General features: G+C 35.4%; 1 protein-coding gene across 1 annotated transcript in view; it reads right to left on the reverse strand.

Moving 5' to 3' along the window:
• The window catches only part of TENM3 (teneurin transmembrane protein 3), a 1,300,501-nt gene that overhangs the window by 786,419 nt on the left and 487,970 nt on the right, over positions 1-26,112 (reverse strand). The window contains exon 7 of the mRNA XM_027636350.1: positions 22,961-23,123. The gene's annotated coding sequence lies outside the window, so the exon portion shown is untranslated. The remainder of the gene's footprint in view (positions 1-22,960; positions 23,124-26,112) is intronic.

Genomic DNA, 26,112 nt, shown 5'->3' on the forward strand with positions numbered 1-26,112 from the left:
CTGGGATGTAAATACTCTTGTAATGAAATGTAAATACTCATGAAAATGACAGGCCACCTTTAATAACCACTTAAATGGAGAAGATACCAGGTCTTTGAAAAAACTTTTTTTTTTTTTTAAATACTTTGGGGACTGCAAACTGATCTATGCCATGGAAAGGTCTAAGCAAGTTCTGCTAATGTAAGGGAAGTACCTATACTTGTTCTGGCTACAGAAAAGGTGATAAGACTTTCTCAATACCTGTGTTAGAAGTGGATTAAGAGTATATTATCTTCCTTTGTTAAAGAAGGCACATAATCTTATCAACAGCTGTATAGCACTGGCACAAAGGAATAATCAATAGGATATGAGGACAGATCAGGCTTCAATCTTTACTGTAGAGGTATATATATATATTAGTACACATTGCAGTTACCAATACACTAGCATTGGTACTCCAACTGTTTTAAATTTGGCAATTTCCATTAAGACACTTCCCCATGCCTTCTTCTGTCTCCTATCCACAGAGTAATAAAAGAGGTAGACCATATTTCTAATTCTCAGTTTCTCTAAAATGATGTAGCCCTGCAGTTATATAAGATTTTGAGATGGACAGTGATGGGAGAGAGTTTTGAATATGCATACAAACATCTTAAAAAATAGCAGTTTCAGGTGAGAAAATATTTTTTTTTCTGGCATGACTGTCTCTGTAAACTTACACAATAAGAATTCCAAGTAGAATCCCCTGCAATGAACTGGAAGAGTTCTTCACAGACTGTAATTAAGTAAGGACTCAAAGCTGGACTTCTCATAGACTGTAATTTTTCTAGACACTTCAGGAAGTGCACAATATTTAGCAAAAGTGTGAAAGGAGCTCCAGGTGGCTGTATGGCAGATGTCAAAATTCATGGGAAAGCCTCTCTCTCTGTTTGAATTGCAGCCAAGTGGACCTTTCATAAGAAAAAGGGAGTTAGTGATTTTGATGGTGTTCTTTTACACACCAGATGTCTTTGAGAAGGGACTGGCAGTTCCTTGAGTCTTTCAGCTTCTGATGAGAAAAGACTGTTCTTGTAAGGTCATATCCTCATTATGACATCTAATTTTCAGAGATTTGTTTCCAGAGACGAAGTGTGAAGTTTAAGAAAGAATAGAGGCAAGTTAACTTCCTTCAGTACATGAAAGTCAGAACTGTCTTTAGGTAAAAGCTTCAGATGGATCCTACCACTTGTCCTTATGGAAAACTGTGCACATGAATTAACTACAAGTGTTTGAATCTCAGCTGTCCTTGTTCCAGAATAAAGACTGTTTTCAGAAATAAATGCAGAAGACAGTATCAGAAAGATTCAAAAGGCTGTCAGATCAGAAGATAAAGGACATGAATTGTTCGTTTCTGACAATAGGCCAACTATTAGTAGCCTAGAATGATTTGCAGGGATTTGTGATGTGAAAACTGAGTGATGGAATATTCTGCAGAGTGAGAGTTGCTTCCCTCGTGGAAGCAAGGGAGCTACTGAATTTCAGTTTAAGCATTTAGATTCTTACATTTTAAGTAAGGATTCAGCATGAATCACATTCTTTGCAAATATACATAAGGTTGTTGCCTTAAAACTCATTTTATCTCTTATAGAACTAAGTTCTATAGTCTCTGAATACAGTTAAGATACTATCTGGACTGAAATGTATATGGTGAAAAGAGTCTCTGAAAAGATGGTATGTTCAGAAATTAGATTGTATAGCTGTGGGCTACACTATACAAAGCCTCTTTGACAGATACACTAGGCTTCCATGGGCACTGCAATTTTGACTGGCAAACTGAAAACCTGAAGAACACTTGAAAAAGAGAACAAAATGGCAGTTGCTATACGTGGGGAGAAGGCAGAGTTCTGCAGTGTATTTTTCTACATTTTTTAAATTGAAGTCAGGCTTACAGTATTGATAACATAGATGCCAGGAGACATTTGACACTAATGCTTAGTTATTGATAACTGAGATTCTGACTGTTTTGCGTGGGCAGAATTTATATCAGAAGAGCTACAGCCCATATAGATATAATGATTGTTCTTGGTGGGAACACAACATAAGATCTTCATGCAGAGACCGGCTGAACATAGGTCTATTGGGTGTTAAATGGAGACATTTTACACAGAATAGCATGTTCTGAGGAAGTGCATTCCCATGCCAACTGCTCCCACTATTGATCACAAAGTGGTGCCAAAGGCACCAACTATACCTCAGAATGGTGTCCTAAAGTTTACTTTAAAGTAGTACAAAATTAAGATGTCTCCTAAAAAATGGTAGGACACGATCTGAAAAGAACTTATGTGGAATTGTAACTTTCTTGTAATTAGCAGACCCATTTCTAATGTGGAATTGAAACAAATAAAAAAGAAAAGAAAGTAAAAATTACATTAGAAAAATATGCTTTGTTTATAACCCCTGAAAGAAAAAGGGTTAGCTTACTTCTTCCTGTAGCCGGAGATTACTGTAGACAGCAAAGAAAGAAAATTTCTGTATTTTCTCCTGGCTTAGTCTATCTAATCTTTTATATATAGCCCCACAAGAAGCAGGGCTTTACAAAATGACCCCTGCAGGATCCAGGAAAGCATTAATATTTTTGTTTTCATAGTAATGGTCTTACCTAAAAAGGAAAAAGAAATGGTAAGAAATATCCATTAACAAGTGACATGATTCCAAGCAAAGCTTAAGGAAGAATCAACTCTTCTCTTCCTGTAAGGGCTTGCACTTTTTCTGTATTTGAGACCTGAGCTCCAGAGGGTTTTTCACACTGACAGTCTGCTCTTCCCCAGGACATACAAATAGAGGAAGGAAAAAACACATGGAATGAGTCCCTCAACTCAATTTCTTCATCAGATATGGTCAGACGATTTAGTGGCTGATGAACAAGCAACATCCTCATCAGCACTGTTAAATTTTTAGACCATGTATACTGACATGAAAATGTCAAATATGAGTGAATGCATGCAGCAGGAATATAACACAACCACTGGGATGTTCTTATGAGATTTCCTTTGGAGAAATTTTGTGGCCTCAGAAGATCTACAAGGGTGTACCGCTACTAAAGGAAGCTGAGTTTAATCCCTGATGTTATATTTCTTCTTTCTACGTGCCCATGACTTAACTGAGGAGTTTTTTGTGGCTTTTGAAGTGACTCAGGTGCCAACATCTCTTCATGTCCTGTTCTAAAGATGGTATGACAGAATTTAGAGAATGGGTCAAGAGAAACCATTAGTTTCCCTGAGTTCTTCAAAGAGACTGGAGCAGGTTTTTGGGGAGGATGGCTTCAAAGAGTCAAACGGCATCAAAGACACATATATAAAGCTAGGAATTCAGTTTAGTTTAAAAGACAAGATAGGAAAAGAAATGTGCCTGACTAACGGAAAAGCAGGTAGCTAATGTAGAATCATCAATGTGCTACAAAGTAGCAGTGGACTAGAACAAACTTCAAGAATCACAAGAAAAGCTCTGATCTGGCCAAGCTATGAGAGGAATTAAGCTGACATTGAAGTTCTGTTCATTATGTGGACAGTATGCAAAGGCACATGGCTTTGAAATGTTCCCTAATGGATACGGCGTACATAAAAACTCCACGACATGACTAGGATAGTGCTACCCAGAGCCCAGTATCAGCAAAAATACATACTGTAAAATTTAGGTAATTTGTCATCACAGTTGTTTCCTGCAAGAATTTAAACTACAGATATCAAAATGCCATAACTGGTTTATGGTGTGTGTAAAAACAAACTGTAAGAAGGCAAGTGTTTGCAATGGCTCCTATGTTCTTACCCTTTTTAAAAATAATTTTTAAAAGTTCTATAAAAGCAATGTCTATACCACATTCAGAAATACTAATAGAGCTGATTCCAATAAATCAAAGTTCATTTAAAACGGAAGACACACAGGGGACTGGGCTGAACCAGATCTGTGTTGTAACGTGCATCTGGCATTTTGGAGAGCAAGTTGATGAATTGAGTTGTAAAAAGCATGATGGAGTTGACACAAAATCCAAGTCAATGACAATGGCATGATGAGAAAGTCATTACATTCTTTCTTTTGCCACAGGCTGAGTTCTGAAAACACTGATTACAATATGGAACATCAACCAATGCATATGATAGTAATAAAAGTAAATACATGTAATTTTTCATGTATTTTTCTCAATAATAATGCAGGTTGTTCTAATAAAAATTATCCTTGCTAATACATAGTAAAAGATTTCCTCAAGGTTGCAAGAAACTTTTTAGCAAGAAAAATGCAACTAAGACAGAACTACTTCTAAGGAAAGTTGTAAACAACATGATGCAGAGCACTCTTTTTAGTGTCAAGGAATTTTAATTTATTACCCCTAAATTATGAATTCATATAAAAAGGGATTAATATAGGTAAGTAGCTTTTATTTTAAACTGTGTCAAAATCCAATGTGTAAAGAGATCTAAGTGTTTTACAAGATATAAATTAAGAGCTGCCATTTGATTAGAGTTATGCAGAAGGTATTATGGAAAATCAGAAAATGAAATGCAGATAAAATTAAATGCAGATACAACTGGTACTATAAGATATGGAATGCCTGTAATAAAGCATGTGTTATATATACATTTTGCCTACAGTTGCCTGAAAAACAAATACTTTTGGTCTGGTGAATGCTAACACCTAATTAAGGTAATTTCCCTACTATATTTGGATTTAATATTTGTTCAGACATTATTCTTAAGAAGTGCAAGGTTTTTAGCAGGGTGGTTCAATTTTCTTCACTGCTAAACATTTTAGGTTCTATTTTTTAATTGACTATCTGAATTATAGTTACGGGAAAGTCACTCAATTTTTGATGCTCTTGTAATGGAGGGTAAAGTACAGCTGTAGACTTACAGACCTTTATTTAACAGAGTTCAGTTTTGGTGCATACATGCAAATTTTACAGCACTTGAAATTACCAAAGCAAACCCTGTCTTTTCGGTTCTCCAAACAATGTTTTTCTACTTCTGCAGCAGTTTCATTAAACGTGTAGTTGCAAGCTTCTACTAAGTCAGCCAGTGTATGAATGTCAAATCTAAAATCCTATCAGGAATAACTGCAAACACTCCTCCTTATTGACACAAACTTTTTATCCTTAATGGTCTTATCATGAAAGAAACTGAGTGCCCTGAAGTCAGGTGCCAAAGGAACCTCTTAGCAATCAGTGCATTTCTATCTCATGTAATTAAATACAGACTTTTGGGCATATGACTTTTGTCAAACCTGAAACAGAAAAGAAAACTTTAAGTAGACACGCACATAAATGTATGAGTTGAACTTAAATATCATAATTAATTAGAACATTTGAGAGACATTGGTAGTGGTATTACAGAGAGAAACATGGTCAAGGGATAAATGTGGTTCCTCTAGGACCACAACAAACGCAAGCAAGCCTTGTGGACGACTGTAAGGAAGTGGAAATACTTCCTGTATCTTAGGATCAACCTAATACCCACATTTATGATTTTTAGGGTATGGTAAAGTAATAAATTACTGTTCCCATTGTAGTCATATGAAAATTCTATGGGGGTCCATCAAGATGATCAGATTGAAAATTCAACGAACTTAGAGAGTTTCCAAGGAAAACCAGTCTGAACTGTGACTTACAGCCTTTGGTAGAAGACAAAGTATGAAATCCAGAAACAGTTTTAAATGAAAATCTCAATTGTAAATTTTTTTTTTCTTTTCTTGCACTAAAGGCATCTCAGAAGGATTATTTCCTCTCTATAATATTATAGAAACATTTAGGTGAAAAATTACTTTCTTTTCCACTCTCTCCAATCAGTGAAATGAGATTAGAAAAAAAAAAAAGGAATGTTTCCCTTTTCTGTTCCCTTTTCCATGTGGATTGGGTAAATGAGAGAAACTAAATAATTCAAAAACATGCAACTGTGGACATTAACCAAAACAGCCAATTTCTCCTCTGGCAGATTTTTATTGTATTTTTTTATTTCCTTTCAAACTCAAATATTCATCAGGATGGCACTACTAAAACAACAAACCTTTTATTTCTAATTAGGTGTTTGTAACAAACGTGGATTGTAACAAACATGGATAGAGCCTTCCTAAATCTTTGTTTGTGAAACCTAGCCATGATAGGAAGGTGTTTGTATTTCCTGTGTTGTCTTTAGCACAACGGACAACGGGTGACTTTGATTTTCACTGGAAAAAAGTATCGCATCAAAAACTACCCTTTTAAGGGTTAAAAAGAACACCTGTCCATAACATGCATATTATCAGTACTTCTGTTGGTATTTGAAGGTATTACATGCCCACGCTTTAAAAAACTCTGCTAGAAAGGCTCACAAATTAGAGACACAATAGTGACATGTGAGAACAGCCTCTTTTAAGAAAGTCTGTCTTTACTGCCTCTGGTAATTTCTCAAGAAGAGTCCACTGCTATCACAAAGAAAACAAGGGTACCTTGTAATATTCCAGGGACCCCTTTTGGGGAAGTATGGATTAAAAGAGTCAATGTGTCCCTAGAGAAATTGAACAAAAGAATTATCTTCATTTCAGTACATGAAGAAACTGTATTTATCCATGGATATTCTGATGCCGAAACATTGGAGAGGCCTCAGGTAGCCTTTCTCTTCACATTTCTTCTGGTCAGGGAACAAGAACAATAAACACTGGTATTAAATGAAATTATATTATAATGAAAACCGAATAATTTAGTTACTTGTATTTAGGTACTACAGCTTATATTCCTACAGCACAGTATTCCTAAAAGCAGTCAAGGAATCTTAAACACATATATCAAAAAGACACCTGAGTCTTGCAAAGATTATATTATTTACAAAGGAAATCAGTGATAGAGAAAACCTGAACTACTTCATTCATAAGGGCAGAGCATAATATGTTGCTTCTTTTCAGAACTGAAGGTCAATTCAGATTCTGATTAGTTTGATATCATACTTGAGATACAAATTCTTTAGATTTCATACTCTAGAACTTTTAATATCACTCAATATTATTTAGAAGTACTTAAAGTGTTTGGTTTTTTTTCTTAATTAAAAACAAAAATGGTAATTTTGTCCACAAGACTACCATCAAACCGTAAACATGACAACAGTGCAGTTACTGTGTGCCTCTTCTCTCTTTCCCTGCTCTTTATCCAGTAATACAGTACTGGAAAAATCAAAGAAAATCATTCTGTATCTGAAAGCAGCAACAATATCCAGCTGAGTCTAAAGAAAACTTCATTGCTCTGGTTGGTGGGTAGAGAGAGGCTGCATGTAGGTTGTCTCCACACTGAGTCAAATTTTATTCCAACAGAAAAGAGCTGAAAAACCCAGAGACGTTTTATCTTTCTTTTGTTCACCCTGAGAGCCTCCAGTTCTCTGCTAAATACCTTACACACTGTTCTTTGCTATAAATAATATAAATGTTTTAAAAAAATTAAATTAGGCTAAAAGACCACAAGAGGCTAGAAGAAAAAGAATAAATTATAGTATTTGGAAAATTTTGAAAATAACTTACAAAGTTAAATGTATCTGTGCTTACACTCCTATTGCCAAATAAGTAATTTATAGATGTAAATGTGGAAAGATGTATCATTTAGTTTTCAGTCATGAAGTTGTTTTATTGGCAAGTAGAAGACATTACCTGGTAACTAGGTACAAGCAGGAGAAATGACCAAACATACATAGAAACACACCATCATAAAACTGATTTGATAGAGATCTCAAATTATTTCTGTTGAAAGTAAATTAATACACTTTTTCACTGATCATTTTACCATTACCTTGAAAGTACATATGTCTCCTGAAAAGCAATTTGCTAAATCTATGTTATGAACTGGGATAGATTACTGCTTCAGAACATCTGGTCCATCAGAAGCACAGAATTGACTTCTTATTGCTTTAATGGTCAGCAACTGTCAGTGTTCTTAAAACAAAGTAATTAAAGCTAAAGGAAAAAGAGAAGTGAAGAAAGAAGTAGCAGAGAAGATAGACAAAACAAGTATTTTTCTAAACAGAAAGACAAGGTGCCTTCTGAGTAATAAGATGCCATACATTAGGTTTGCCCAATGAAAATGTTTATGCACCTATATATATTCTGAATTTTGATCCTTTTTCTCTCTTCTCTACCTAAGTTCTGTAGCAAAGCTGTTGCAACTCGATACATTTGCTGAATACAATCATACCTGCAGATCTGAAAGTCAGAGATAAACATTATGTATGGCTTAATTCTAACCTGGTTTGAACTCAATCAGACTCTGCAGTAAGATCTGAAAATTTTAGAAAGATCATTATTTTATGAAACAGAGAAGTCACATTTTCAAATTACACTAGTATAGAAATAACATATAGGAATTTTCCAGCTATGTTTTAGATAATATCACTCACCTGTTCATAGAATTGTTAAGACTACTGAGAAACTGTAATTTTGTCATCAAGGAAACTTCACACATTTTAAAAGGTGATCATTGTATAAATTATGTGTCACAAGCATCCGTAAGTGACTGCTGTGAATTTCAGTAGTAATTGAACATGGCTCTGCTGTCCCAAAGGGTATCTATATATAACGTGTAAGTCCTCACACACAGTGAATACCATTAGAACATGAGGTCTGTTTGCCAAGTGTAAGTGATGTGCCAGAGTGTTTTGAGGTCAGAGGAAACTGGGATACCTCTAACTCCAGCTAAAAGCAACTGAAGCTTCCTTCTGGGCCTATCAAAGCTCAGGATTTGTAAAGCCCCACTATTCTGGCCTGAGATTTCCTGAGGGGCTGCAGCAGCATGTGACACAGCTCTGGAAACCTTAAGAATTACTCAGACTTACGTTACATAATCAGCAGAGGTTTGTAGGTTGAAGAAGGATGTACTCCCATGTGTACCCCTCTGACTTAAAGATGGTCACTGTTAAAGAAAGTCGTGGTTTACTAAACACACTGTAAGACAGTGAAGTACATTTTAAGTAGGATTTGTTGAATATGATCTCTAATATTTAACAAACATTTCTCAGCAAATTTCTCCAGATAATTCAGAAATGTCACTTCCCTGCTGCAACACTGGGAAATAAATTTATCAGGAGACAAGTAGGTACTTTCAAAATATGATAGTGCTAATGTTATTTACTCTAATATTATAATAATATATATAACTATAATAATATAATAATATTATTGCTATGATGATCCATGATTATTATTCAATATAATAGCATTATTATATCATTATATAATATATAATATAATTATATAATAGGATTAGTAAATTTTTCAAAATCAAAGATTCATCAAGAAAAAACATTCCTGACCTTTCCTGTGAACTAAAAGTGCTGTATAAGGGTAAGTATGAAGCAGTGGAGTTTCACTGGAGATCTAAGCCCAATACATCCTGCACTGCTTGCAAAGTATTCAGTGTGTTCCCACCCAGGGAAAAGAAAACTGCTTAATTTCAGAGGTATTTTGACCCGTTTTATAATTTCATAAGGATTATGAGATATTTATAGATAGCAAATGAGGGAATTCAACCTAATGGTTTTCATTAGGTTGAAGCAACAAAAGTACCATAGATAGTTGAAAATATCTTTTTATAACTGCTGAAAACACAAGTTCCACAAAGTTTCTGAAATAATACCTTGGTTTAAAATTTCATAGTTGAACCATGACACATGTAATTGGGTAATCAGTGTTCCAATATAAGGAGTTTTAATCTTCTACTTCCTTTTATTTAAAATAATATATTCACAATTGTTAAATGGTCTTCTCCAGATTAGACAACTGAAAATCTAAATTAAACAGACAATGAAAATTTGTTCAAAATCAAAGAAAGCAGGTTGTGTAATTTCATTACACAAAATTCTGGATCCCTTTCCCCACCCACAGCGTGGGGCGGCCCAGTTCTAGTTCCATTTCCATCTGAAGAACCATTGAGACACTTTGAATAATGGGGAAAGGGAACTCCAGGGGTTTCTCAGGGGTCTTTTCTTCTGTCCCTGAGCCTGGAGGGGAGAGGTGCTCCTCCCTCCCCCCCCGCATGTGGCCCCATGGCTGGCAGGGAGACAGGACACCGGGCGTGGAGAGGAGGCAAGAGAGCATTTATTGTTGGGGATGTTACATTGATAGGGTTTAGGAGGATTCACAGAGTAACCAATTAGAAGTCTCAAGGGGCTTACAGGAACACCCAACCACAGGAAGGAGTTAACAAAGGCCAATGGGAAACATCTCAGGACACCTTCCCAGGACATTCCTGCATGGATAACATGGGAGGTGTGCTGGGAAGAAGAAGCATGTGTTTGCAAAGAGACCACCAAAAGCCATTTTAAGACATGTTTAAACAACAGTTTTCCCATATAATGCAGATTTAGCGCTACACAAAATGGTTGGGGTTATTATGTCAGTTATGTAAACAACTCGAAATGCTCCTACTCTATTTCTCCAATATATTTGTTAATAAATACGCATACTTTTTTCTTAGAGTTTAGATTAATTTATAAAATTGGTTTTTAATGCATAATAGTATGTAACTAACTATGTTGATACAATACCTGGCTACACACACTCGCAAAGTTGCCATTAAAATTATGAGGAAGCACTGTAAAATATTGAAGGGGACTTTGCAACAGCTACAGCTAAACTACAAAAGCTTTAGCTATGACATATGAAAAGATTTAGTTCAGTTACCACAAATTTAAAAGAAAATCCTTCAATCTAACATGAAAGAAGGCACTTTTAACAAAAGTCTTGGACTACCCCTGCCCTTGCTGTTGAAACTATACTGAACAGAACTGTGCTTTTAATGGTCACCTTTTACTTGTTTCCTTTTGCAGTCACAAATTAGTAAGAAACAAAAAATAGAACAAATATGAACTAAAAATAAGGGATTGATTTGCAGCAAAATAAAATGCAATAGCTAAGCAAGAGAAGTGTATTTGCCTTGCAGCAGTATGGTATGCCAGTGTGAAATATCAGCAGCTCGAGTTGCAGCTCAGAGAGACTTTCTCAAATGACACTGGCCCACCTGCTGTATGTCATTTTACAGCAATTCCATGAGCATTTGAATACAATGGAATGCTCATCATCTTCATGTAAAATGCATGACAAAAATCCCTCTACTTAAATTGCATATTACCATGAGCAGGAATAAGGAAGGTGGTTTTTTTTCCACAGTTTGTATAAAAATAAAACAGGTAGAAATCCTACACCTAACTTACTTAACATTTGGTAAGATTTTTGAACATTGGAGCAAATAATGGAAATAGGGGAAAACTGTATTCTCAAATAAAAGAAATAACACAAATAAATAAAGTTTAAGTAATACCTTTTAAATGCATAACAAAAATAAACCCTGTTTTACTCTGTGCATATCAAGGGCACATACTGTCAGGAAACTGGGGGCCTGTAGGACCAAAAAATATTGTAGTTTGAAAAGGAGTATTTCTAGAAGATGAAGACAAAAATGAGTAATTGTATTCCTCCATTATGGTCATGTTTTACAGTATGCAATCTATTAATAAATCTTAGAACTTTCTTAGATCAGATGAATGAAAAGGAGGGACTGTGATACTAATGAGAGCTTTGGAAACCACCAAAGACTGAATCTTAAGTTCTATGCGGCAAATGGTAGAATGTATAATAAAGAAATTCCTTGTATTCCCACAAATATGCACAAGGTAAAGATAAAAAAATTATTATTCAAGAAAGAGGGGTCAAAGAAGACACCTTCCCACTATGGGGTCATGAAGGGAGGGTAAACAAACTTTCACTCAACAAACCTCACTACCTTATAAAAATAACTTGTGATTATATTTGATCACAAAGCAAAAGGAGAGTAACAGATGAGGCTGTACAACCCTGTGCCATACAGACGTACTACTGCTGCAAGCTATCTGAAATCAAAGTGGTTGCTCTATTTTACACCATTTGAGAAATTAAAAGTAATTAGCTTTTGAGAAATAAGAATTAGTTTCACAAAGTCAAAATTAACAGTTCCTCCTTTCCATATTCCTACCCTATATCAGACAATGGTTGCCTTTTATGTGGAATTATTACCATCCAGGCACTAGGAGAGAACATCACTTCAGTTTTGACATATAGAGGTATCAATGCTGAATTTTCTGTCTGGATCCTAAGTAGTTCCTTCCACATTGCACCTCAGTCCTATATACAAGAGCATCCTACTAAAAGAAAAACTTTACTATTGAACATTACTATTACCTTCTGCATTCTATTTTTTCTGTATTTTCAGAAAATAGTAATGCAAAAATCTACATCCCAGCTGTCTATGAGAAACAGACACTTTCTTGAAGACAGCTTTAGACTCATTTGTTCACTTCTGTGAGAGATAAAAGTTTTGATTTTCTCGTACAAGATTTTATTTTACAGTAAAGACTTAGCCATTTTGGTATTTAAAAACAACAGAACATAATTGGATTACTGAGAGTTTAGAAGCGCTTTCACATCCCATGCTTTACATGCATTTTTAATAACAATTTGTTATTACTGTTCTGTAATATGGAAATCCATATTATTGTTAATATTGCACAAATTCACAGCTAATCACATTATAGTACCAAAGGAACAATTATAGTATGCGAATGTGTATAAAGATTAATATACATATCCTAATAAATCTCAGTTGACCCATTAATGTATAATGGGCCCAAAGGAGGCCTCATATCCTTAGTATACAAATGGCACATTTCTTTCCCCCTCCCCTCCTTTCTTCATTTTGTTTTATATGTACAAACTGCCATAAAAAGGAAAATTAAGCCATACAAAACCACTCTCAAACATCAAGAGGCTAATCAACAGCACAAACCACTTTCTTTTCTTATTATACTACAAGAATCACACTAATATTTGACATGCATGTACAATGAGTTGGTTTTTTTTTACTCTTCCTTTTGAGAATAAGGCTTCTGAAGTACTGGACAGGCATTCATACCACATGCACTCTGGAACGAATAGCTATTACAAGTGGGTTAAGGGAGGAACTTTCAGTTTTAATTGTAAAACATAATGGCTTGTTCTTGGTTTGGAGGGGGGGATACCTTCAGCTGTTTCAATTAAGTCTCTAGTAGCTTAAAATGAAAGAAGAAAGAGACAAATGATCTTTTTTGCTCTGTAAGATATGCCTTACAATATCACTACCTAGTGACAACTCCTTGTCCTCCTGTCACATCCTGTCCCTTAGACCATGCTACAGAAAAGCAATTTTCTGCCTCAAAAGCACTCTATTTTTTAAAAGTTTGTCTCTGGGCAATTTTCAGGTCTACTAGAGCTGCACAACTGTATACAGATGAGAAAGACCCAAAATAGGGCAATTTATTTGATTCTTCCTCTTCAAAACATTTAGCTGAGATTGCATATCCAACAGAGAAACCCCAACAAGAATATTCAGAGATGACCTGCAGTGACACACATCTTTTTTTTCCACAAAAAATTTGCATTAAACATCGTTTCCAGACTCCTCAGATAGTCTAGATTTGACTTTTGTTTAATATGACCTTTAACACAAACATTTCCCAGGATATTAGCAGCTAATTTCTTTTTTAAAGGAGATAGTAAGAACTGGTCAGTTAAATAAAACACTTATGGAGTTTTTCAGAAAAAGGAATAGGTTTTTTTGTAGGTACTTTTTTTTTTTTAAATTGTGCATTCATTTGAATCCAGTTTCTCTCTTGTTAGAAAGTAAAGAACCACTTGGATGGGAAAATACATCCTCCAAGCGTTCAACTCCTGGTAACTTAGCATTTATCAATGCCTGAAGCTAGTTTGACTTCAGTATTCCCCTGGTACAGCTCTGCCCTGACACAGTAAGGGCACTTCACAACAGAGCACAGGCCTCGCCTTTATAACTATCCACAAGTTAAAAACTACTTTACCTGTACGAAAGTTTTCAAGGAATTAGGATAGCTTCAGGATCTCGTCCTTAGTTTGCTATGAATGCAACTATTCACTGGTGTATTGTCTGAGGTAAAAAACCTTGATAATATTTTTGCAACTTTTCAAGAAGATAGATAAATTTTCGAATTTGAAAACAAATAAACCATAGGCTCCTCAATGTTCAAAATCACATTCAAATTTCATATATACAGTTTGGAAAATTTTAAACCAGACTGATAGCTCATTTAGCCCTAAAGACATAAATTTATCCATTTAATTTCTCTGTTGCTGTCTTTTTTAATTGAAGGATATGTACATTTAATTTCAGAGTTTCATGCTGGCATTGAAATCAATTATGTATTAAAAATCACTATTAATATTTGCACCAGAAAATAATCAAGTATAAAGTATATCTATAACCATACATGGTTCTGATTAGCAGATTAGACCCCATCAGCTAAAGCATGGATTTTCTTTGCTAATACAATAAATACCTTTGGTATGAATACATTTTGAATTTTTCTTTACCTGGCATGTGACTATATTTAAAAATTGACTGAAAGGGTGTTATGATCAGGTTCTTTAAATTATTAGACAGATGCATCTGACCAAATTAAGGTCCAAAATGAGACCATATGGTGAAGTAAATAGTATGGATTTTTATCTAACAGTAAGTGTGAGGCAGAGGTAGAAAGAAATCGGAAAAAGAGAGAGAGGGAGAGAATGAGAGTAATAGAGAGACAGACTAAGTAGAAAAAATATCGTCACTTTGTGGATTCTGAGAGCATCCCATTGATTCTTTTCTTGTGGTCTTGGCTATGAGAGTTTCAGTCTTGCTAAAGTGATGGTTGCAGTCTGGATCTGCTGAGGGAAGCCCAGAGTGGTGAGGGAAAAGGCCTGGGTGGTGAAGGAAGAACTCTGTGCTGGTAAGGGAAATCCCATGCGTTGAGGGAAGGAGGCCTTGTTGAACTTCATGAAGTTTCCATCAACCCGCCTCTCAAGCCTGTCAAGGTCCCTCTGATGGTATCCTTTCCCTCCAGCATGTCAACTCCACACAGCTTGGTGTTGGCAGACTTGCTGAGGGTGCGCCGAATACCACAGTCCATGTCACTGACATAGACATCGAACAGTGTCGATCCGAACACTCACACCCCTGAGGATTCCCACTTCTCACTGGTCTCCACTTGGAAATTGAGCCGTTGACCACAATTCTTTGAGTGCAGACATTCAGCCAACTTTTTATCCATTGAGTGGTCTATTCATCAAATCCATGTCAGTTTAGAATCAAGGATGTGTGGGACAATGTCAAACGCTTTGCACAAGTCTAGATAGATGACATCTGTTGCCCTTCCCTTGTTCACCACTACTGTAACCTCATCTTAGAAGACCACCAAATTTGTCAGGCATGATTTGCCTTTAATGAAGGCATGTTGGTTGTCACCTGTCATCTCACTTTCTATGTGCTTTAGCACATTATCCTCTAGTACAGAAATATATCCACTTCATTTCATAACTCACTTGATTAACTTTTGCTCCAGAAACACTACCAGGCTGCTGCGTTGCACTTACACAGTCACACACTTGGCCCTGAAGACAGAATTTGCTTCCTGTTGTGTCTGTCTGAATTTGCCTTTTACTGGCCCACAGAATCTGTGCAGACACACATAAACTAGACTGTATTGTAGATAAGAGAAATATGCCACCAGCAGAATGCAGAATTTGATTGAAGGCAAATTGGATTTCCAGATATGCTTAAATTCATGCTTTAAATTAGTGAAGAAGAAATTTGTTGGCATATATTGCTGTGGACACATAATGGAAGAAAACCTTTGTGATTTAGTCCATTATGTCTGCAAGTGCTAATGTTGCCTTATTGAATACTTATTGTATTCAGTTCCTGGGCTGGCACTGGAAAATGTGGTAACTTAACTGTGTATAGTGTAACAGAGACAGAGATGAATAAAACTGTAAACCATGAAAACTTTGAAAGTGGCTGAAGTGAGACACTAAAAGAAGAATATTATTGTTTTAAACTATCTTCATCTCTGATGTCTGCTTTAGACTTCTTGAATATTTAGCTGTGCAAGAAACTCATTAATGTACATCTAGCTGGCTGGCAAACCTTCAGTTTGGTTGCTGGTTGCTGTCAGTTGGTCACAGCTCACTGATGATTCAAAAGTCTAAGTGCAAACTGATGCTCTATTCATTTCAGTTTTACAGTAATGCTATGGCTATGTCAATCAGAAGTTTTCAGGAACAAAAGCAAGAAACTGGTAATGAAAAAAAATCTCCTTGGCCTTAAAGTCCTCATTTTTGCCTAGTAATTGCATTCTATCTGTTTGTATATTTTCACTATTTTGGTATGGCTTCCTAGCATATGTTCAAAATCGGAGGATATTATTTAAGCTAAAGAGTCACAGGAGTTACTTCACAGCAAATCTGACTATTGCCAATCCACTTTGATAAAATGCATGTAAAGTTTCTGCAACTGAGCCTTATATAGTCAAGGGTCCAGAATGCCTTTTAAACCTACTTTTGCAAAGCAAACAGAAAAGCATGCATAGAAGAACTGTATACTTGACAAAAAGAGATAGAGTACTGAAGAAGAAATCCTGTCCCTAAATGAATGATTCATGTCCCTGACATGAATCATATCCCTGACATGAATCTCTGGATTCATGTGATGCAAAGTATACTGTAGGATATAGAAGATATCTTTTTTTCCTTACTAGTTGAAATTAAAAAAAAAAAAAGGAAAAAGAGAAAAAAGAAGAGAAAAGAGAAAGGGAAAGAGAAAAAGAGAAAGGGAAAGAAAGAGAATGAGAAAGAGAATGAGAAAGAGAAAGAGAAAGAGAAAGAGAAAGAGAAAGAGAAAGAGAAAAGAAATAGAAAAAGAAAAAGAAAAAGAAAAAGAAAAAGAAAAAGAAAAAGAAAAAGAAAAAGAAAAAGGAAAAGAAAAAGAAAAAGAAAAAGAAAAAGAAAAAGAAAAAGAAAAAGAAAAAGAAAAAGAAAAAGAAAAAGAAAAAGAGAAAAAGAATTTCCTTCCAAAGGCTTGTATCTGTAACATGCAAAACCAAATAAAATCCTAATTCTATTTTATGTGAGTTTTAGGTAACTTTTTTTTAAGTCAACGTATTCTTTGTTACAAGAAATCAATGTCTTAAGTTGAAAGGTGTTTTTCCAACAACTATTCAGTAAAAAATGCAGCAGCAGTCCTTAAAACTGAGACCAGGGTTTCTCCTTTCTTCTCCATGGAGACTATACTAACCACAAGGCTGCAGTTGTGCTTCTTCTGATCCTTCTATTCCCTTTCATTTTCCAAAGTTTCTCAACATTAGTGATGAATACAGGAGACTTCTCTAAGAATGGTGTCTAGACTGTGTGTCTAGGTGGAACTTGTTCAGAAGCTCAATTCCCTTATGACCCTCATGATGGGAAGGTCTATGTCTGCCACCAGAGGCACACAGGTATGTGCAAGGACCAGAATTCTAAGGTTATGAATGGCAAGTGAGCCAAAGCTTAAGTTTAGCTATGAATATGGGCATCCTTAACCTTGTGAATGTTCTCACAGTTACTCCTAGTCAGCTGCAACTCCTGCTCTGACAAAGACACCTCTTTGTAGCTGAAGAACATGAGATTTGTGACATATTTCTTATCCCCACACTTTGTCCTGACCAGTAGGCCCAACTCCTTTTAGTGTCTTATGCTGAAACTTGTTGCTTAGTTCACAGCACAGAATACAGAACTGGGTGCCAGTCCAAGCACCAGATATTTGAAATCTAAGTGATGTCGTCATTCTCTGTGGTACTCATACATGAGTCCCTTATTACAGTCACCATAAAATGACAACATTCACAGTTTGATAATTCCAAACCTTTAGTTAAAAATTAATCTAATCTGAAACAAAATTAAAATCATAATCAAATTTCTTACAGACATAAAATAGAAAGCAAAGAAAGAGAAGCAAAAAATAGAAAGCATATTTATGAAATATCTTTTCTTCCCTCCTCTTGCAGCAAGATATCTGAATAACAACAACTTTATTTCAACTTTGCTGTGTAACTCTAAGCAAGTAACAAGAGTATATGCATAATAACTTCAACCTGGATGTTTGAATAGTAGATCAGACAGCTATGGAATTACCCGAGAGTATTACCACATGAATACCTTGTGCTTCCTAAATGCTGTCACTCAGAAGGCTTCTGGCATCTCTTCTGAGCCCTCTCATTTACTTCCTTTACACAGCAGCTTTCATAGAGGAAATAGCACCACCATTCATATTCTAAAGCTTTTCTTGTATTCTAACAAATCATATAATCAAAATTATATTTCCTTTAGGAAAGGAATAATTTATCTTCATGATTTGTATGTGTGCATATAATAGTTTTTTATTTGTTGCAATGTGCTAAAGTTAATTATAATAGCACATCTGATGAATCACAGACATGTTATTCAAGTATTTACCAGCATTTTTGTGATTTCTATATGAATATTTTGATGACTCTGAATTATTTATTAATTTCTTTCCATTTTGAACATTTCATGTAAACCCTAAGATTATCTCAATTGGTCAAAGCATGGTGCTAAAAACACAAAGGTTGCTGGTTTGATCGTATGGGCCATTCACTTATCGAGAGTTGGATTCGATGATCCTTGTGGGTCCCTTCCAACTCAGAATATTCTGTGAAATCTGTGAAATGCTAAACAATCACTGACTAGTCTTCTCTATTTTTATTGGTTAATGAGACTTACACATGAGCAGTTGAGATGATCTAGCTAAATAATCACTGTAAAATGTCAACATTGGTAATTCACTTTAATACATTTTCTAAGCTAAAAACTTTGGGCAGGAAAAATTGTTTTGCAATTGGAACAAACAAAAGATCCAAAATGGAATTAAAAATCATAGTCTAGTTCATGAAAATCTGCTGTTTAGTAAAAAAACCCCAACATTTTGTCAGAGACTGATAATGGTTAATGGCTTAAACATTGTTAAGATCACCAAAAGCAAAGAAATAGCTGCTCATATATGGAAGCCCACCCCTCCCTGAATATGCCTACTGATTTGGACTGTGAAGGGACCTTGAGATAAGATGAGGTGGTACTGTTGTCTGACTATCCCAGGTGCAGAAGAGCATGCATACCTGAAGCTATAAACTGGGTTTCCAGATAAGGGAAGAGGCTGATAAGAGGCAAATCTTGTGAGATGAGATAGTCCTCTTATCATGCCAATGTCCTCCCTTACATGATGACTCAGCTGTGAAAACCCCTCCAGGGTGCACAGAGGACATTCATACCTAGTCTGAGCTATTCATCTCAGGTGATGGACCATAATGGGCCACGACTGATTCAACTACACTGACAGCTGCAACATCTCAGAAGGTGCCAAAGACTCATGAAATGTCCGGTGATCCAGTATTACATAATTCAGGGGTGGTCTTTCCAACTAGCTTCTGCATAATATAAACCCCATGAAGAATAGGAGTCTCTTCCCCCACCACTTGAGAGATACAACCACTGGGAAGACCAGAAGACAACCAAACAGGACTTTAGAATCTATGGAGTGGTGATATCTTTTTTTCTACTTAATCTGTTTCTCTGTCACTCTCTCTCTCCCCACCTTTGTCTTTTCCCTGTCTCCCTTTTCTTCCTTGAACACCTCATTTACTGTTCAATAAAATCTGTACTATTGACTTTGGCAAATGGTCTTGTTTGCAACTTAATTCAGGCAGAGGCATCTCTAATAATTTTAATAATCAGATTGTAACAAATTTGTGGAAAGTTTTTTTTTTTAATTGAGTTGTCTCTTACTCCTAATGGTAGCATGGGGATTCCAGCTACTTCTTATCTTTTTTAATGCCTACATATTTTAGCCTTACCCAAGGTGTGTCCTATCTCTTTTCATTTCGTAATTTTCCAGCTGGGTGATTGTCAAGAGTTAAGTAAATCAGAGAAAAAAAAAATTTACAGATAATTAAGACTCTATGAGTTTCAAGGATGGAGATCCAAATTAATATCCCCAGGGAGAGGAACGTGGATAGGAGATGGCTGGGCTACTCAGCATTCAGGGAGGTGCAGAGTAAGCAGAGCTCTGTTGCTTCTCAGGTAAAGAGAGTAATAAGAGGAATAGGGAAATCAGGGTTGCAGTTGAAATTGGTGACCTTAGAGTACAAAGAAAAAAAGATTTCTAAAGGAAAACTGGCTTTATTAGTTCCAGCTCCTGAAGCATCATGTTTCTACTAGCTGGCAGTTTGTGACTTTTCTATGATTCAAGTTTCTTAAGATTCCTAAGAGTTTAGACACAAGCAAAATAAAAATCAAGAAAAATCATAAAGATTCAAAGAAAAATGTACATTCTTTTACAGTTAAGTCCTTTACTTAGAGGAGATCAACACTATTTAAGACTAATGATAGTTTATACTTCTGAAAGTTAATGCAGTGTGCAAAATCAAATGATATCTGAACTGAGTTGCAAGGAAGTGTCCTCATAAAGCTTCATATTTGGTTCAGAGCTACAGGCTTCAAAAAGGTAAACTTGCCTTTAAAAGTTCTGTGTTAGAGCTTAGGCCAGATTTTTTTACCAAACTCCTTATACATAGTTGAGGATTTAAGAAAAACAATAAAGTAATCAGAGGTGGATTAATCCCACCTGACACAAAACCAAGAATGTATTTAATCTTCTTCATGTAAAGGGAATATTTTTAAGTATATCTATGTGATATTTAATACACTTATTTACCAATTTACAACTCTCAATTTTATTGAATTAAGCCCTCTTACCCTTTGTAAAATGCCAAATTTGAACAAAATATCAAATATGTGCAAAATGCACTAGGGACAGCATATTACTGAATCTAGAACCATCTGGTAGATCACACTGAAGTACATGGTGGTATGAAAGAAATTAAACCGGGAAAAAATAATATCACAAATTATTAGCATATTTGTTCATTTCTTTCTAATCACTAATGTGGATGTAGCCAAGAGTAAAAAAGCCACCTTTTTTTGTCTAACAGATATGCACCGAGAAACAGTAATGACTGTATTTGATCCCCTCTGATCAGATCCTAACTTCTAGAAAGCTACTGCACTCTTAGTGAGGATAAAGCAGTTGCTGTGGTCCCAACAGAACTTATGATCACCCAATTACCTGTTACTGGTATACCAGCTGCTCTTGCAAGATTTCAAAAAGTGCCATTCATACTTAATGAATTGTGAACCCTTTACTTGGAATCTTGCATGAGATGAATAAAATCTGAGTCTTTAATTGTTGGACTGTGTATAGTTCTGTCCTATGCATTTTAAAGGAAACCAGCTACATATGCAAAATATCATAATACGATCAAACAGCAAGTTATTTCATAAAGTTTCTATAAATCTATGCAGTGTCCTCTAAAGACATAAAAAATGAGCTGACAGACAAATTTAGAATTAAAACATGGTTAAAGAAGACCTTTCTCAAAAGATGAATGCTTTGAAGCTCTACCCTCCACTCATTTTTTAAATGGTGTGCAACATTACTAACATATGTCACCACACTAAATGTTATAGTATGTGCTAAAGGTATCATGATGTTACTAGAAGAAAAGTTGTAGAAAATGTATTCATGCAATGCATTTTTTTTTAAGCTGTTATTACAATGATTTCATGTCAGACTGAAGACTTCTTTCACTTCTAAGAGATTCACACAAATCCTCAAAACTAAGCCTGATAGCGATTTACCTGCATATCCAAATGCTACACCCCAAAGTAGTAAGAAGCCCCAACTCCATCACATAGTTTATGCAGAGACAAAGCAAGAACATTGATAGAGCATAGAAATTTATGCAATTCTACTAAATTCTTTCTGTCTTCCTTCTCTTCTCCACTCTGCCCCCTGATTACTAGCAGTCAAGGAAATCAATGACAATCCTAACATACAGCTGAGGAACTTGTAAATAGCACCACTGTTCACTTTTTAAGCAGTGAGATAGATATAGAAGATACACCAGCCTTTCCTTTCCCTGGAAGCATTCCATTGATGAGAAGACACTATTTTATTAGGCTGGTGCCATGATAACGCTCCTATTAATATTTCTTTTGAAGAAGCTCTGGTCCTTTAAACTGATATACTTCAAGTACACATATGGTTAAGAAAAATAAATTAAAAAATCAAATATTACTTATCATATAGTCATAAATGATACATCACAGTTCTCTGACTGTAGTCTGGATAGAAGATAATTGCAATAACATAATTAATACTGAAAGGCAGCTGTTTAAGTGACTCTTTATGTCAATGTCTTAGTTTTAATGTAATCCTTAAAGAATTTCCAGTCTTAGATCCTGCACATATTTACAGCTTCCAAACTGTTCCAAGCCAAGTTAAATATTTTTTGTATCTGAGCATGTACTTTATAAAGTTGTGTGTTACGATACCATAAATATTCCTGAGCCACGGGTGGCTATTTCACTATCTGGTTTCAACACTGAAAAATCTGTTAAGCCATACTGGATCTCTCAAGCAGGATAAATCTGCTGAGATAGCCTCAAATGACCTGAAAACATTTTCAGTACTGAACTATGTAATTTAGACAGCCTTATGGAACAACTACAGTTACGACATCATTCCTGGACTGCCCTGTAGGTATCAGAATTTCTGCAGTGATGCGATTTCACTGTAGGCATACTTCCTAAACCAGAAGGGTCCCAGAACAAAGCCTCTAGCTATCTTCCTTAATTCCTACACTTGGGAAAGTTACATCTTGCCATATTTGGGGTGTTATGATAAATTTATACCATTCCAGACTATTTAGCCATCAGATAGTAACGGGATGAGAGGACTGATTTCTGTTGCTGTCAGGAAGTACTCTGTAAAACAGTATCTTGAAAGACTGGTTCTTATAGTTTGAAGAGGTAGCACATGGTAGTGTTCTACAAATGCTTATAAGTGTAGAGAAATAAGTGTCATTAAGTACCTCAACTTATTATTAAAAAACCCCAGACAATTACAACCAACACCTGCGTATGTGGGGGTTTTTATACTTTGAAAAACTAGAAATTCTTCAGGTCAACAAAATTTTTTGAAACAAGTTGCTTTTGGCTAAGGAACTGCTTTTCCCATGGGGTCACTCACCAATATTTATGAGGGAAGGTCACTTGGAATGCCACCAGCAGATGAAAAAACAAGAAAGAAAGAAGGTTTTTCTGTCTTCACTGAGCTGGCTGATTTTGCCAAAATGATAACCGACATTGACATTACACAAGGGAAAGGTTGTAGTCTCACAGTTGCAGCTCAGCTGTAGAAACAAAACAAAAACAGAAATAAAAACATATGTGTATACTTTTCAAATAAATGTAGTGCCAACATACTAAATCTCTGATCTCTGGAATATAAATAATGCTTTAATCATGGCTTTGAAATAGTTATCTCAAATCTACTTTAAAAGAGACCCCTAAGAAATCGAATGTTCTGTAAAATTAATCAATCACTTTGAGGATTTAGTGGAAAGTAATGGCCATAAACATCTTATGTGCTCAGCTGGTGGTAGAAGGCAGACAAAAATTACAATTCTGATAAAAATAAGGAAAAGCTGAGATTTGAAGTGAAGATTGCATGCAGAATACATGACAGAGAACGACAGGAAATTTTATAGGTGAACGTGGCTATAGCTGAACATGGCCTACAGAAAACTTAATGGAAAATTGAAGGATTAATGAGAGATTCTTATTTATTTATTTATTTATTTAATTTTCCTAGCATCTGTGTGAATTATTACCTATACATCTGGTACGTCCTAAAAGAAAAAACTGTGATGAATAAATAAACAGCTCTAGAAATCTTCAATAGGGTCCTTTACCTTGCAGGGAATATTATCATTGGCTTTTGATACAATTTCTGCTGCAGGGAAAGACTTTCAAAGCTCAGAATGCTGAAGTATTGCCAGGCGCTCAAAGACCCCCTGCCGTGCGCGTCAAACTAAGAAATCTCTCTGAACTTGTCGAATTAAAAGTCATCTCTCTCTCTCTGCAACCCCTGCATGAGCTGTGAAGCTCTGTCCTCATTTTTTTTAGGCCTTCCATGATAAACAAATGGAGCCTGAAGCATCTTTATTCTTTTCAGGCACATAATTAAAATTCTTTTAAAAATGTAATTGAAGGCAATGAATTTCAAAAGGAGGTTCTAGTTAACAACGAGGTTGGAACAGTTTCAGTAGGCCATACTGCTTTATCATTCAATTTGTTTCAAAGGTGAAAGCAAAACAGCTTGTTATGATCCTGGGTGTCTTTTTTTTTTCTTTTTTTTTTTGTTTGTACATCAAGAGGTTGCTCCAAACTTAAACATCTCAGCAGGATTTATGCTTTCTGGAATGTCATAAGACTTAATTACTGAAAGAGCAAAGAGGAGTATATTATTAAAATATGAACAAAGCAGAAAGTATTCTTGGTTTCTCAAAATCATTATTTATACATCCCCTAAAAATTAAAGAATATACTTATTGAAGAATTTGTATTTTTTTGGCTACCCTCTTTCATTAATCCAAATAATTGTAAATACTCTCAACCTTACAGTTTTCAAAAATCTGATAATGCATAGAATGCTAATTTTCTGTGATGACTACTGCTGCCAAACATTGTAATGATTGGTTCTAATAGGTATTTTTGATGTTGCCAAGAAAAGAGCAAGTGTTGATACAATCAATGATTTCAAATTAATGTAAAAGGAATGAAAAACTATTTCACTGGATTTGAACTACAGGTATTATCACACAAAATTAAGTCAAAAGTAGTAGGAGACAGAACAGCTTTTCAGAAAGTTGTCTGTAAGGTGACTTCCTAGAGAGCTCAAAATCTAAACCAAACGTTTTTGAATATCTATTTTAGGGTATCCCTCTGTGTTGAAAGCAAAAATCTTGTTTTCACCTCTTTTTTTTCCATGCTGTGTTTTTAAAACTGTTACTTCTGGCTATAAACGGCCATATGAAATGTATTTTTTTACAGTTTTTCCCTAAAGAGACTAGAGATTGAGATGTTTAAAAGAAAATTATTTATAATTCTTGAAGATTAAAAAAAAAAAAAAAAGGTGCAGCAAGGTAGCACTACTCCCACAACTTCTGGCTAGTACTCTGCCTCTGATAGTTATAATGCCTCTGGGAGACCTGAGATAACACAGCTAACATAGCTGCTTTTCATCCTTGGAAGGGGAAGCACACTATGTGTTCTGTATGGGTCAACAACTGTTCTGTCTGGTAACTGTAGAAAAAGGATCCAGTTAGCTCCACTGAAAAAGGCAATGGCAAAGCAGATCTAGCAGGAGCAAACTAGGTCTTTGACTACACTACCAAGGAATATCTCTGCAAGTCAGATGTTATTTCTTTCTAGTTTTGAGTGGGTTTTTTTGTGCTTTGTTTTTGTTTGTTTGGTTGGGGTTTTTTATTAGTTTTGTTTTGTTTTTGTTTTTGGTTGTTGTTTTTTTAAATTAAAAACTTGTACAGCATAGGGCACAACCCATTCCAAAGGTCATGTTTAACAGGCAATACAGAGAACAATGCAACAAGGTTGACCCTCTCTATTTTCTGCAGTTGTTTCGCATTACATTAGCAGGTTTGAAACACCCACATGCCTTCATCTCACACCCAGAATATGCAGTGCACAACTTCCACACATTGCACAGAGCCTACCCATTATGCTGCAATCTGGACAAAATTCTTAACAAATAATGATCATATCTTAGATCCAGCAAGACACCACACTGCATACAAGAGCAGTGTGACCAAAGGCTACATCGTATCTTTCTACCTGTGAGTTTTTTATATCGGTAAACATGTACTATTACAACCAACCAAAAGAATAAGGCAGTCCCTACTATGCCTTCTGTATCCTTTTATCTTTGTTGGGAAAAAGTGAACTCTTCTTAACGTTGCCTTCAGAAAGTAAAGGAGAATTTTGACAGTGTATTTATCATCTTTAATTGTGTACAGTATCTCAATGTGCCATGAAATCAACAGAAAGCATAGGCGTAATCAACAACAAACATGAATCAACAAAAACCATTAAATAAAACAAATGTAGGCAAATTAGTATTTTCAAATTTCATTTCTGCTATAAAACTGGATTAATGAAAGCACCGTGATTATAAAAAGTAACTCATCTTCCACCATATCTTCCTCGGTAGAACTTGAAGGACATTAGACAAAAAAATGCCAAACCAAACCTGTAACAAAGAGACAGCATCTGACATTTTAAGAAAGGCCCAGCATGAGTATTTAATGTCTGTTTGCAAAGTGA

This window comes from Corapipo altera, unplaced genomic scaffold, assembly GCF_003945725.1.
Source record: "Corapipo altera isolate COAL_440 unplaced genomic scaffold, ASM394572v1 22b, whole genome shotgun sequence".
Classification (NCBI taxonomy): Eukaryota; Metazoa; Chordata; class Aves; order Passeriformes; family Pipridae; genus Corapipo; species Corapipo altera.